The sequence below is a fragment of the Melozone crissalis genome, unplaced genomic scaffold (genome assembly GCF_028551555.1).
Source record: "Melozone crissalis strain CALT ecotype California unplaced genomic scaffold, PUWL_Pcris_2 ptg000027l_1, whole genome shotgun sequence".
Taxonomy (NCBI): Eukaryota; Metazoa; Chordata; class Aves; order Passeriformes; family Passerellidae; genus Melozone; species Melozone crissalis.
Window position 1 is genome coordinate 44,367,936 of NW_026535805.1, and position 13,968 is coordinate 44,381,903.

The following is a 13,968-nucleotide window of genomic DNA, read 5'->3' on the forward strand; positions in this document are numbered from 1 at the left end:
AAGAGTTATATAATCTACTTTATACATGTGATCCACCAATGTCAGCCTTTGGAAACCCAGATGTGTTGAGCCTGTTGCTGGGACTGTGAAATTTTAGAAATTGCAGAAGAGTAACTGTCCAGTTTTCATGTTTAACCAGCATTAGTAGGAGGGATTTTTATGAGTTTCTTCAGTAAAGAGAAACTGTGCTTCATCATCATGCTCTAGGGCAAAACAGGTGCAGTCAGCAGGCTGGGGTCACTTGGGAGGGAACTGCCCACAGGAAACACCATTTGGCTTTAATAGTCCAACAGGAATATTCTTGGAGAGCAGAAAAAAGACTTTTCATTTGTTTTCCACAGCTTTAAGTCGACCTTTCTAGATTCCTCTGCTTAATAGGAGTCTTTCAAATGCAGGCTGCTGCAAGACATGCTGTGCTACCTGATGGTGTGTCTGCCTTGGGAGTGTTTTTCTGACTCTGGCAACCAGTGGGCAGGTTCTGATGTGGGTACACTTTTGAATATATTCTCCATTGCTGCAGTTTCCTAATTCTGAGGTACAATGGGAAAAGACAGAGTACCTTCATGTCATAAATCTCATGGCCACCAACCTGAGCAGAAGAGTATGAACACCAGGGAGCAAACTGAGTCCATTATGTCTGGAGAAGCTGCTAGATTTACAGTAGATATTTGGGAGCATTCTTTCAGAGAAAATTGTTGTATAGAATGCTTATAATTAGCACTAATTTCTTTCTTATTGTCAAAGTGGCTATTTTTTAAACGACCCACCACTTTCTAATTTGATGTTTGGAAAGCACACCATGCTACACAATTTAGATTTTTCTCCCTGTTGTTTTAAAATATCCAGGAAGGAGTTGCCAAAGGTACTTTTAAGTTAATTAAGGAATCAGTCGGGTTACAAAAAAAAAAAAAAAAAAAAAAAAAGCAACAACAAAAAACCAAATGGATTATGTTGACAAGCAAGTTATGTTTTTGGTAGAAGTAGTCCCTAGTGTTTTCCGCTGGGGTGATTCTCAGATCACCAAGCTCTCCAAGATCCTTGTCCTAACAGGACTGATGTTACTGATGTTACTCACATTGGCACTGAAGAAGACAGTAAATTCTAACACCAGCACATTCACTTTGGTAGGGGAATGCAGTGGCTGCTTTCCCTTAAAGCACATGAGTTGAAGCTTCCAAGCAATACCTAAAGTAAGAGAATTGAATTTCAAGTAATACAGTAGCTAGCCTACTAACAGGAAGGTGTATCGTGTAGTGATGCAGGTTATTCCTGCAGAAAGCATGAATGATTTGGGGAGAGCCCTAATCACAGCCCTGGAGCTGACTGATGAAAGCAAACAAGGGCTGGCTGCTGCCTCCCAGGCTCTGGTGTCTCGTGTGATTCTGTGCACAATAGCAGCCCCCATGCCAAGCTTCACAGGAAGCTGAAGGGTGAACTCCATCCACAGATTTCACAGGATCAGGTTACTGGCATTCATCAAAAACCCGTAGGTACAATTAACTTCTCAGCTATCCTTCATTGAAAGGCAAACAATCCCACAGTGCAGGCTGCTTTCCCTCCTTCCCACACAGGTTTTGTGTCATCCTAGCTTCCAGAAATGACACATTGCTAGCGTTACAGGCACTGAGATCAGCATCTTAAATTACAAACAGCTCACTGGATTTGGAGTTTCCTGCTTTACCCAGACATGTTGCTGCACTGCTGCTGGCTCCCCAGCCCAAATTTCAATACACAGTGCTTCTCATTTTATAAACTTCACTTCTTTTTGTTTAGGGTCTTTTGATTGGTTTTCTTTCCTCTTCTTTAATTTAATGTCCAGAAGGGTCATTATATAATTATTAAAGGCTATATACTTATTTCTCTTTTATTTCAGCAAAAATACAGAGTTAACACACTGAGAGATAAATCCTAAATTATTTGTGTGGAATTCATCTAGAGTTAATTAAGTTTCCAAGGAAAATGTTTCCAAGAATGAGAACTCCCTGCTCTCTTCCCACCTATTTTAATTGTCACACTCCCTTATGCCACTCTTTTTTCATTTATTATTTTTCTTCTTGTATAAGGTACAAATTAAGGCTGTAAGAGCAGGCTCGTAAGCCTGATCAACTCTAAGCATGTCCTTTGCATATAATTTATGTCAGTAAAATGCACCATTTGCACTTATATTACAGGGAGGAAACTATAAATTATAGCCTGCCAATGAAGTGATTCATGTAGAAACAGAAAAGGAAAGGAAGAAGTGAATGACAAAAAGCTGACCTTTTTTACAGCAGCATGTAAGAGAACAGGCTTGGCCCCACACATATATCCTAAATTTAGTCAGGAGCACATAATGTATCTTGGGGTCTTAGAAACGTGGGAAGGTTTGAAGAAAAAATTATGGAACTGGAAGTAGCTTTAGAAATGAAAGAAAGCCCACCAAACAAAGGGTAGTTGATCCCAAAACAAAAGACCAGGCAAGTACTAGGCCACACTCCAAAACATCCCAAACTCTGAAAAGTCAAAATCCTCGTTGTACAACCTATTTTTAAGTCTCATAGGACAACAGTTTCCAGATCCCTGTCATGTTCCTTAACAAAAATGAGCTTCTTTCAGACTTGAAAACATATCACAGAACTATAAAGTTCTTTTGCATTTAATATTGCATTAGCTGGGACAAGGGTATTTGTATCAGTGGCTCTGTAACAGAGTGTTCCTGGCTTGCTGGAAGTGTTTGACTGACCAGTAGTGACAAATGGTCTAAAAAAGGAAAATACTCAAAACAAGAAACACTTGCTAAACAATTCCTTAAAGCCAGATTTTCATCGGCTTGGGAGGAACGTCACCCATTTACCCACAGCAAGAAGCTTGCTTGCTTTCATGGGAAAGCTGTGGAGACTCTCACCATGAGAAAAGTTATTTGTTCTCAAACTACAGAACATACTGGCTCCAACCTTGCTCAGTATCTAGCATTTAGCAAAAACAGATACTCTACCCCATCCCCATTCCTCAAGTAATATATTCCCAGCCTGGACATCTTATAATTACAGGCAAAAGAAGCCGCACTAAACCTTGGATATTAACTGCAATGACTGAAATTTTATTTACAAAATAATAATTTAAAAAATCATAAAAGAAAACCATCCCAACCCTTGGAGCATTAACATTTTCAGAGTTTGTTGGTGGTATGCACAGTATTCAAGACACTTGCAGACCTCTGGCCACGCTTCTGTCTGAGAGGCAGCCCAGGTAGGAATGTGACAGCCTGGCAGTCCTGGCACTTAGGCAATGTTTCTTGCTCTCCAGATTACTCCTGCTACAGCACTTCAGCTCTTGAGTCTCTTAGCAGAGAGAGAACTCCTGAAGCACGAAGTAAGAGATAATAAGCCTTACTTTATCTGTTCAGTATTTGTAGCTCTTTCATGCATCAAACACAGTCCTCTGCTACTTGTTATTCATATTTTTTTCATGTGGGAATGTCTTGTTTTTCTGTGTTAGCAGCATTCTCTATCAACCGCTGCAGTCCAGATATAGGAAAAAATGTGAAGGATTTTAACAATTCAGCTTATTACAACACTTGAAGAACATAATTCAGTCTCTTCAATATATAATCAAAATATCCTGTTTAGCACTGTAGCTAAAATGTAACAAACTAATTATATAAATTAAATCACTTCTGCTAAAAATTATTATTATTATTATTACTATTACTATTATTATTATTATTATTATTATTATTGTTATTATTATATTTTAATGTTATTATATTATTATATTTTAGCTGTAGATCTAACTAAGATGGTTTGAACAGGTGGTTAGACAACTATTCTTGCAAGACTTTTCCTCACCAGTAAAGTAGTCACTAATCAAGGACTGCTGAAGACAGCAACAAGGTTTATAGGGCTGCAGTTGTAAAAAAGATCAATGTAGGGCTAGATCCTTTTTTCATATCTTTGCAATAGCACTGAGGACCCAAAGAAGGTTTAAGGAAGCTTTTGGCCCTGGATTACCATGTGGACACAAGACAAAACATCTCCCATAACTGTAGCCCACTAAACCAGTTAATTTTCTGTCGGAGGTTCATTTGCTTCATTCAATGGCGTGTTGATTTCCTCAATTAAATCCCAGATTTCATGTCATTGTGGTCTAGAAGAAGATATTTGCTCTTAGTATCCCTATCATTTTCCCCTTTTGGCACAGTCTAAATAGATCTATCCTGTTGCTTTCTTCTAAAAAGAGTTTCCAAGCTCAAAACCTTCATTCTATTGTATTATTATTATTACTACCCCATATACAAACTGCTGGCAATTGCTAATGTTTTATTAGTGATTTTGAACTCCTGAGCATAACAAGTGGTGCCAAAGAGATGAAGAAATGAAACAGGAAGCATCACAAATAGCTTGGTGATCTGGGCAGTCAACTCCATCTTGCTAACAGGCAATGTAAGTGACTGAAGGCTTATAAACTAAATAGCTGAGCAATTCTATTAATCATAAATTGCAGTAATAGTATTATTACTGTGAGTAGGAAAATATTATAAGGCTCCAATGAATCTCTGGACCACTGGCAGTTTTTAAAAAAGTTATCAGAAGAGGGCTATGGCACTTAAGCCAGTTTAGAACCTCAGATCAGGCACTGCTGTTGCATCCATACTAAAAGTTCACTTGCTTTCTTCTTGCATACTTTCTCCAAAGCTGTTGTGATGTGAAGAAATTTAGCTGTATAAAGCAAAACAAACAACAAGTATAAAGCAACTCAGAAAAAGGAAAAATATTTTGAGTATCAAAAGAAATTGTACTCCTAAAACTCTGTATGGGTTAATCAGGAACTGGCTCCTTCTGCTCATGGGGAATGAAGGGGGATACAAGGTAAGAGGCAGGGAAGGAAGAGCTGCAGAATGGGTTCAGTCTGTGATGCCATTAGAAATCAGGGATGGTTTTGCTTTTGTGGTGTCTATACAGCAATTATTGGCCTCTGTGTTAAATTTCACAGCCTGTATCTTAGTGATGTAAAAAGATCAAGAAAAATAAAACTTTTAGACAATCCTAACATTTTCATAGTTCTTTTTTTGTATGGTGACCTCAACTCATACTTGTGGTCCATAGGCATCCTATGGGCATAAAAATATTCAGAATATTCACTGTGCACTTGTGGCACAGTTGGTAAAGAAGGCATTGCAGAGCTTAGAGAAAATCTAATATCTCACTGCATGCAAACCTAATCAACAGAATTTACAATTGCTCTTGTGTTACTGGAATGAAGGACTGATTTTTTTGTGAGTTGGAAGATGGCTTCTCTAATCCTTATTGCCTTGAAAGGCTGTATTGTTGTTTTCATCACTTGACCCATTACTCTTTTCATAATTTAATTAAATTATAAACTCTCTTGCTGATGCAGATTGCTTGGATATTTTCCCAACCTTCTTTGTATGAACTCCTGTTCACCTACAACTTTTTCAATTTTCTAATTTGCTTTGCCACTAACATCACTGCTGGAAGTTAAAAGCTGACACACAAATCCATTTAAAGTAAGGTCTGGGTCTATTTTTTGATCTGTTACATATTAAGAAAAAAAAAAAGGCCTGATGAAATGGTACAATTTCCTCTACTTTAAGCAAGTGTAAGAAGAATAAATACTTGTCTGTTCTCTCATGATGTGTAGGAGTTGACCTGGGCTGCATTGTAAATGAGTAGAGTAGATAGGCTTTTGGAGGTATGCTGTAAAAGAGTCACAGCTCTCTACAACAGGAACACACTTTTCTTCTTTCAGAAAAATCAGAATAATTTTTGCAGATTAAAACCAGCTCAGCAACTTTCCACTGACATGTAAAGGAAAATGTTTGCAACATTTTTGTTTTCATTTTTAAGCCTGTTCAATATATGTCCCCAGGCTCCCCTCATAAGAAGAGAGAAATCTATCCCCAAAGCCTTAGCTGGTACCCTTTCTGCAGAATGAGAACTTCAGTAAAGCTGGTATTTGTCAATGCAGCAGAAAGCTTTGCTTCTTGCAGAGCTCTGGGTGCACACACAAGGCAAATGAAGTAATTTGGGTTGTGTTTGTCTGTTCCAGTACTACCATGCTGACAACATGCATGCTCTCTGTGCTATGCAGTGCTCATTACAAATTATCAAAAGAGGAAAAAGATTGTAAAAAGAAGTGCTTTGTCCATCACAGAATCACCTTCCTGCTGTCTTTAGACCTAAGCAGGTCCAAAGTGTTTATTTCACTGTATTGCTGAAGGGGAAGCAGGTTCTCTGTTTCTCACACAGATCTAAGAATTGCCGAGCTGGCAGGCATGTGCAGATGCATCAAAATAATTTACTGCAGTTGGAACCATTAGATATGGTCCACCTGCATCACCTCTATTTGTACTGGTAGAAAGTTTCTTCCCTTAAAACTTTGGTTGAAGCTGAATGCTTTCATTATTATGCTGTGATCACCCAGGCTGTGCTTCTGTACCATTGCTCTTTCATCTGGTTTTACCTTTGCCTGGTGAGAGCAGCACCTTCTGTACCATTTGTGTTATAGATAGCAGAAGCTTTTTGTAACTGAGCTGATTACTGCAATCAAGGCCAATCTGTTAACACTGAATGTCAGAGAATTTTAAATGAGGGTGTTTGCAAATCAGGTAAGGTAATATTACTTTTTCCTATAAACACTCTTCTTGCATTGAAATGTCTTCGTTGGCTGCCTATCCCACTTGTGAATTCCTTGAATGATAAAGTAATAGGTATTTTTCTTCTAACAGGCAATTACTTTTCCAGCCTGGAATCAGACCCTGTAAGTGTTCAATATAAGATATTCAGTCTCTTTGCATCACCATCCCTTTTCTATCATTATCTCATTTAACATACAATACTGTATTTCCAAGATGACATTTTCTCATAAAAATTCATCATTTTGAATGCATTGAGATAATTATTTAATTTAGAAAGTAGTTTAATTTTTCTACCTGTAGCTGTATTGTTACTTGTGTGCTGTGTCCTTCATGAATAGACCTCATAATCCTAGATGTATACCCTTGTAACAAAAAGGGTGTACCAATGATCTGCTGAAAGAAGTTTAGCCTTGAATAATGGTGAGACACAGTAATTGAAAGGTACAGGTTGTAGAAGGAATAGAAGAAAAGACAGCAAATTTTATACAATAATCCATAATGTCAGCCTACCATTTGCTCTGCAGGGTGCTAATGTACAAAATACAGCAGAAAACTGCCCTTTTCTCTGCTGTTTTGTTGTGGACAGTTATTTTGGTGGCTATGTGGTTTGGATAGCTGTGGTGTCATCACGTATCTACATTCAGTATTTCTTACCTATTTCAAGCCTGCTGACTGTTAGGAAATACTCCATCAATCACTGGAGGTTTTACCACAGTGGGTTTCTTCTGCCCACTCTCCTGTCCATGCATGCACTAGTTTAGACAGGTTTCCAGAGGTCCCCATCTCTGGCAGATCTCTTTTATAGTTGTAATGGAAATACCACCTTTGTGAGAAAAGCAACACAAGTAAAAAAATTTTTAATTCCTTTGGATTAGAAATTTGCATCTGACCACTCTACTCAAGGCCATCCTTTCTCTGTGTCTTGCCTCTCTGACCTTTCAGATTACCCAAACTTGTACCACTTTCCTCCATCGTGCTTTTCCTAGCCCAGGTTCTGGCACCCATCAGAGGTGGGTCTGATGTTTTGGTTTAGTGTAACAGCCAGCTTTCCAGTTTATTATGACTGAATGAAAAGCTGACAGGCTGAGTAACAGATTGCAGCCAACCCGTCTCTTTCTCATCTGAGTGGGAAGAAACCCCCACTTTTAGAAAAATCGTGTGACAGTCTGCTGTGGAAACTCAGGTATCACAACAGACTGAAAAAACACATGTATTCTGCTTCACAGGCCTCCCTTAAAAGCTTTTTAAACATAAAAAATAAATTAATGAAAATCTAACTGTTTTGAGTCATAAAACAATAGTTGTGCTTACACTGTAGAGACCACTAGATCAACACTATAGCACCATCTCTATGGGCTTTCTCCATCTCCAGGGTAACACTGGAAACCAGTTCCATTCATCCCGGTCTCTGTATTAAGCAATTGAAAACTGAATGCTCTTTTCCCATGCTATTTGTCTGCCAAATCTCCTCCCCTGACACAGGTGTGCCATGTCAAACAGCAGCAGGGCAGAGGTGGGGAGGGAGGGTTCACCCTCCTGGGCTGTGTTTAGGCTCCAGCCTGCTGTTAACAGGCAAAGGAAATCCTTCACTGTGAACACTGAGGAGAGACAGCCTCGAAAACCACTCACAGCAGCTAAAGTGCTGTCCCAGCAGTAGCACAGGGGGGAGATCTCCCATGAACACAGACTGTCTCAAAAGGCAACGAAAAAGTAAGGATCAAATCAAACCAAATCAAAGGCCTGCCTTGCCCAGGATCTTGCCTTTGACAGCCATCAGTAGGAAGTGTGTAGGGAAAGTATAAGAACAAAATAAATGTGCAGTGGTACAGCACCTGATGTTCTCCTAGCTTCCAGTGATTTGTTGTTCTCAAAGGAGACGTTGCATTTTTACATTTAAGAAACCCTGACAGAATTATCTGAACTTTGCCCAACTGGTTTTGAACCTGTATGAACTTTGATTGCCCCAGCATCCTGTGTCAAGGAAACCCACAGCTCAGCTATGTGGAATGTGAAACAAAATTCCTTTTATTTTTTGGTTTTGGAAGCTCTGCCTTTACTTGACACTTCCCAGTTCCTGCACTGGAAGAGCCTTTCCAACCATCATCCTGAGCTCTGTGCCCTTTGTGTTGTCTGTTGTAAGGCATTCCTTTTTCAGCTGTAAGAGTGCTGAAAGAGACTATTTGGGTCTTGAAGCCACTCTGCACTGCTAATCATCTTTGTTCCTCCTCTCTATATCTTTTCTGACATGAAAAGGCCAGAACAAAGAAAAAGGCCTCAGCAGAAGAGTACTGAGCACTAAGATAATAATTTCACGTATCTATTTTGTTATGAGATAAATACTTTATTCCTCAGCATTAGCAGCAACCTGGAATCTATCCTAGTAGGTGTAAGGAATGGAGTTTGCAATATATGTGTTGAATTTCGCCTGCCAGTGGCTATGACAAGGTCTTCCTGAAATTAGGTTTCACATAATTTTTAGCAACAATTTGAAGCAAATAATTTGCTGCATCCTGTGCAAAGAAGAGTCATAGTGTAGTAAGATTCCCAAGGTGCTGCAGTGGAAATGCAATTTTGCACTTGTTAAAGAGGATGTTGTTTGGCCCTTATGACTAAATAATCTTTTGCCCTACAGATTCTCTGGCAAGATGCCTTTTCCTAACATGTTTGAAAAATGATTTATTATTCAAGTCCATGTCGTTTGCAAGTAGTTTCTAAAAACTCCTGCCTTTGGGTGAATTTCCATTTAACCTTCCAGATCTAATGATGTTTTCTTAGAGAGATCTTCTGATCTCTGAGATCTTCCTCAATCAGTTGCCATCATACCTGCTTTATTCTGGTCTTTTTATGATTTTTTTAAGGATCTGGTATGTCTCTGTGCTTCCAATACACAATTATTGTGGTATAACCCAGCAGGCAGCTAAGCACCACACAGCCATTCACTCACTCCCTTCAATGGGCTGGGGGACAGAATTGGAAAAAAAAGATAGAGCCCCTGGCTTGAGATAAAGACAGTTTAGTACAATAGAAAATAAATGAATAATAACAATAAGGATAGGAGAATATGCAAAACAAGTGATGCACAACACAATTGCTGTTCACCAGCTGATCGATGCCCAGCTGGTCTCTGAGCAGGAGCAGCCACTCCCTGGCCAGCACTCCCAAGCTCTTTGTGTTGAGCATGATCCCAGGCAGTGTGGAATGTCCCTTCAGCCAGTGAGGGTCAGCTATCCTGGCTGTGCCCCCTCCCAGCTTCCTCTCTGTCAGTGTGAGAAGCTGAAATTTCCTTGACTCTTGAGCAAGCTCTGCTCAGCAACAACTAAAACATCAGTGTGTAATTCTCATCCTAAATCCAAAACACAGCACTGTACCAGCTATTAGGAAGACAATTATCCCAGTCAAAACAAGGACAAATATCTTTGAATTATCTGCATGCCATCACTAAAGACTTTACTCTTCAAAAGTTGGAGGTTTCATTTTTTATGTAATCCTACATGTTTTTAAACACATTTTTACATTATTACCGTTTGAAATTAGGCATAATGGCATAGATATTGGGTGGTTTTATTGGTTCTGTTAGTGTGTTGGATGTGAGCCTAATTTGGTCCCTGTTATGGAGTGCCTGTTCCACAATAGCATGTCTGAATCAAGGCCAGTGGTGCTCAGGGCAAAGTAAAGAGCTGATCATTCCATCTAAGGTTCTCTGAGTCCTTATTCAAGGAAGAAGTCATTAAGAATAACTAAAGGCTTTGCTCTGATGCCCCATCCCAGCAGAGCATTAGCCAAGGCACCAGGAGTGTTTGCAGTGTCCTGCCACAGCCCTGTTTCCTGTTCCGGGGTTCTCATCTCCACCAGCACGTCACAGGCACTGCTGCCTTCCAGGGATCCTGGGGTTCTATAGGTATCCTGTGGGGAACAGAGGAAGGGCAGGCACACTAAGCACTGCCAAAAGTAATGCAAATGACAAGGGGACAAAAATATTGCTCATTTGCTTAGAAAAGTCAATGAAATGTCAAGGTTTGAAGCAGGCAGACTTTGATGAGTATAGAAATATAGAGCTCAAGTTTAACTAACACTAAAGAAGTTCAAAAACCTATGTTTTTGCCTGCTGTAAGTAGCTAATTTGTAGGCAGCTTTGAATATATCACCCAAGGGATTGTATCCATGTGTTTGCACTGCATGACCCTGCAAAGAGATGCAAGCAAACATCTGTTCATTAAGGTGGTCTTATTACAGTAGTGGGACCCTCAGAGTCTGATATTCTTTAATAAAACTAAAATAATCAACGCACAAGTCAGGCTATCTACAACAGCTAGTGAAGGTAAGGATAGCTGAATGGAATGAAAGGGTATTTAAAGAAATGGTACAACAAAAAGAGGGATAAACATAAATAAGTCATTTGTCCTGCTAATCTTGAAACATTCATGCCCTTGTTCAGAATGAAAAAGTTGCCCAAGACAAGTAGGCTATTGTACTGAAAAATATTGGCTGCCTGATGATTTTGGAAAAAAATATGGCGTGTTCTCAAATACCTCCCCTGACCTGTTTATTAAAAAGGACAATAAATGACTGAGCAGTAAATATTCAGAGCCTGGGAGATTTTATCAGCATAATGTTTCTGAAAAAAATGGTATGACAGAGTTGGCTGTGGGAAGAACTACAAGTTCAGATCTTTCTCAGGTCAGCTGATTCTGTTCATTTTCTAATTCCATGTACAGTTGCTATTTAACATTTTGCCAATCTTCTGGGAAAATTTGTCAAACAAAGGTTTTGAACGTGACTTGCACAGATTGCTGACTGCCTTTCACAGCCTGGACATTTTATGAAGCCCTTCACGGGTGACTGTGTTTTGTTTTATTTTTAAATGTATTCCATAAAGGAAGAATTCTGAACTAAGCCACTGTGATTGCACTTAATCAGCTTGCAAACAAAACACAGAAAAGAATTCATTATATTGCTATAGTGCTTTCCTGCTATTTAAGGACAGTGTCATTATGAATAGAGCTTATTGGAACAAAAATGCCTGAATTTATTTATAGATCTTACGTACAAATGAAAGAAGCAAAGTAGTTTTAAAACAGCCAATATACTTGCTGTGATATTGGCTTTCCTAAAAGTTAGCTGCAACAGGGGCGAGTCACCAAGGATGGGACTTTGTGCTCAGCATTTTCCTCTACCTGCTGCTGCTGAAGTTTGCAGGAAATCTTCATTTACATCACAGGAAACAGAATCATGCCAAGGCTAACCTCTTCTGAAAATATGTACTTCTAAGAAATGCAGAAGAATGTGACTCCAGTGTTTCACCAGCACTAGGAAACAGCATATGAAAATGCTAAGCATTTAATTCTTGAAGCTCCAGAAATGTTTTAGAAACCATTACCAGGAGTTCTGGGAGGTTGATTCCAGAATAAATAATCTCCAAATAACATCTTCTCCTGTGCCATGTTCCTTAAAGGTACCTCTCAAAAAACCCCAATACCATAACAAAATATGTTATTAAACTAAGATTCTTTTTATCTGCCTGGCAAAAAGTAGCAGCCTAAATAAATTACAAAGAGAATTTTTTAGACCATATTTAATCCAATGGAAGAAAGATGAGCCACTTAGTAGTTTCAAATATTTTATACCACTGTGGTAATATCTGGTGCCAGCATCCTACCCACATCTGTACTGTTTCTCAGAGAGGAATGCTACAGGCACTGCATATGCTACCAAACATTCACAGCTTACAAATGAAGTAAGCTTGCTCCACTGCACTGATGTTAGTCAAGAAGAGCCCCACAGGAGCCAGCTGAGTTACCCCGGCAGATGAGAAGAGCTAGATCAGAATCAGGCCTTGTATCACAATGTGTAATTCATTAATCTCTTGAAAATAGCTAGTGCTCCAATTCCACCTCTTTCATAATCAGGGAATTAGGCATTTCCTGGCGCTGGCCCCAGGTATATAGCATGGCAATTTATTGGAAGAACTGTACCTACTGACTTCTGACAACTCTTGTTGTTTACTTATGATAATCAGCACACAGGCTGCTAGTCACTGTCCCAAAGAGCTTACCAAAGGAGCTTTGTCCCTTGTGCATGGGCTTCCAAGGGACATGAATTGAAGCCAAGCAGAGTTGCAAGATGTTTTCACTTGAGGGTCATATCCTAGCATGGAATCTGTTTCAAGCAGAGCTGACTAGGAATTTGGCTCCTTGCACTTTGGCTGACAGTGGTGTTGCCCATCAGGTTCACGATGACAAGTGAACAGGAAATTTCAGCACTGCGTCATCAGGATGTTTCAGATTGCTCCAGGTGCAGCATGGAGCCAACCTCTCAGTGGAAACCCAGAGAGGTGAGGCACAATGAAATCACTGTCTCTTGCTCTCCAAACAGTGTGCCTGAATAGGCTGTGGTGAAGCCTCCCCAGGGAGACAATGGAAGCCTGATCCCTTTGGTCATTTAGAGCTGCATAGGAGGAAACACTTATGAATGTACTGTAGGGAGCAATTATTCTTGGCAGAGTCTGTGTTAAGTGATGTAAGAGATGCCTGTTCAGCTCTTATTTCGATGCCTTTGAGGATATAGAGTTGCTGTTTTCCTTCTTAAGCAGAGGCCTGAGCCTCAGAAGGAACGATATAAAAGAGGAGATAATCAAATAACTGATTTCCCTGCATGCTTTCTTTGAAGTGTTCAGAAGTGAGATGCTGGGCTAGAGGCAAACACTGATAGAGTTACAATGAGCTGAGAAGCAAAGTGTTTATTAGTGTCCCTTTGGGTCTACTTTCCATGTTGCCACCTCCATATTTTCTGCTACACCACCATGCACCGATACTGTCCTGAATAACACTGGAAGTTTTCAAATCCATGTCCATGAGTTTTATGTGCTGGGACATTTAAAAGGAATTGGCAGATAATCATGGCTTTGTAGATTCAAAATGGGAATAGTGCAATTAAAAAAGCTGGAACCAAAATATTTGTTACTAATCAGATCGTGTTCAATGATAGATATAGAAATGCTGCACTCATGTTCATGCTAGTTCTTGCTAATCTTCTATCAGTTTTTTCTTTAGACTATTTTTTCCTCTTCAACAAGTTTTTCATTAAGTAGATGGAGCTCTGCCAGAGTCAGCTTTCATTCATGTTATTATAAATCATGGTTGAAACCTGTGGTATTATTCCTGTTTTCTCCACGTACAACTTAGATGAGCTTTTAGGCTGTTGCCTTAGGGCTCAATACATCTTGATACTTTCTGAAAAACATTTGAAAAGTGAAAGAACAGTTCTGAGGCTTCTTTCTTTTTCTTTCGTTCTTTCATTCTCTCTCCTGTTGCCTCCACACCCCCTTCCCACCT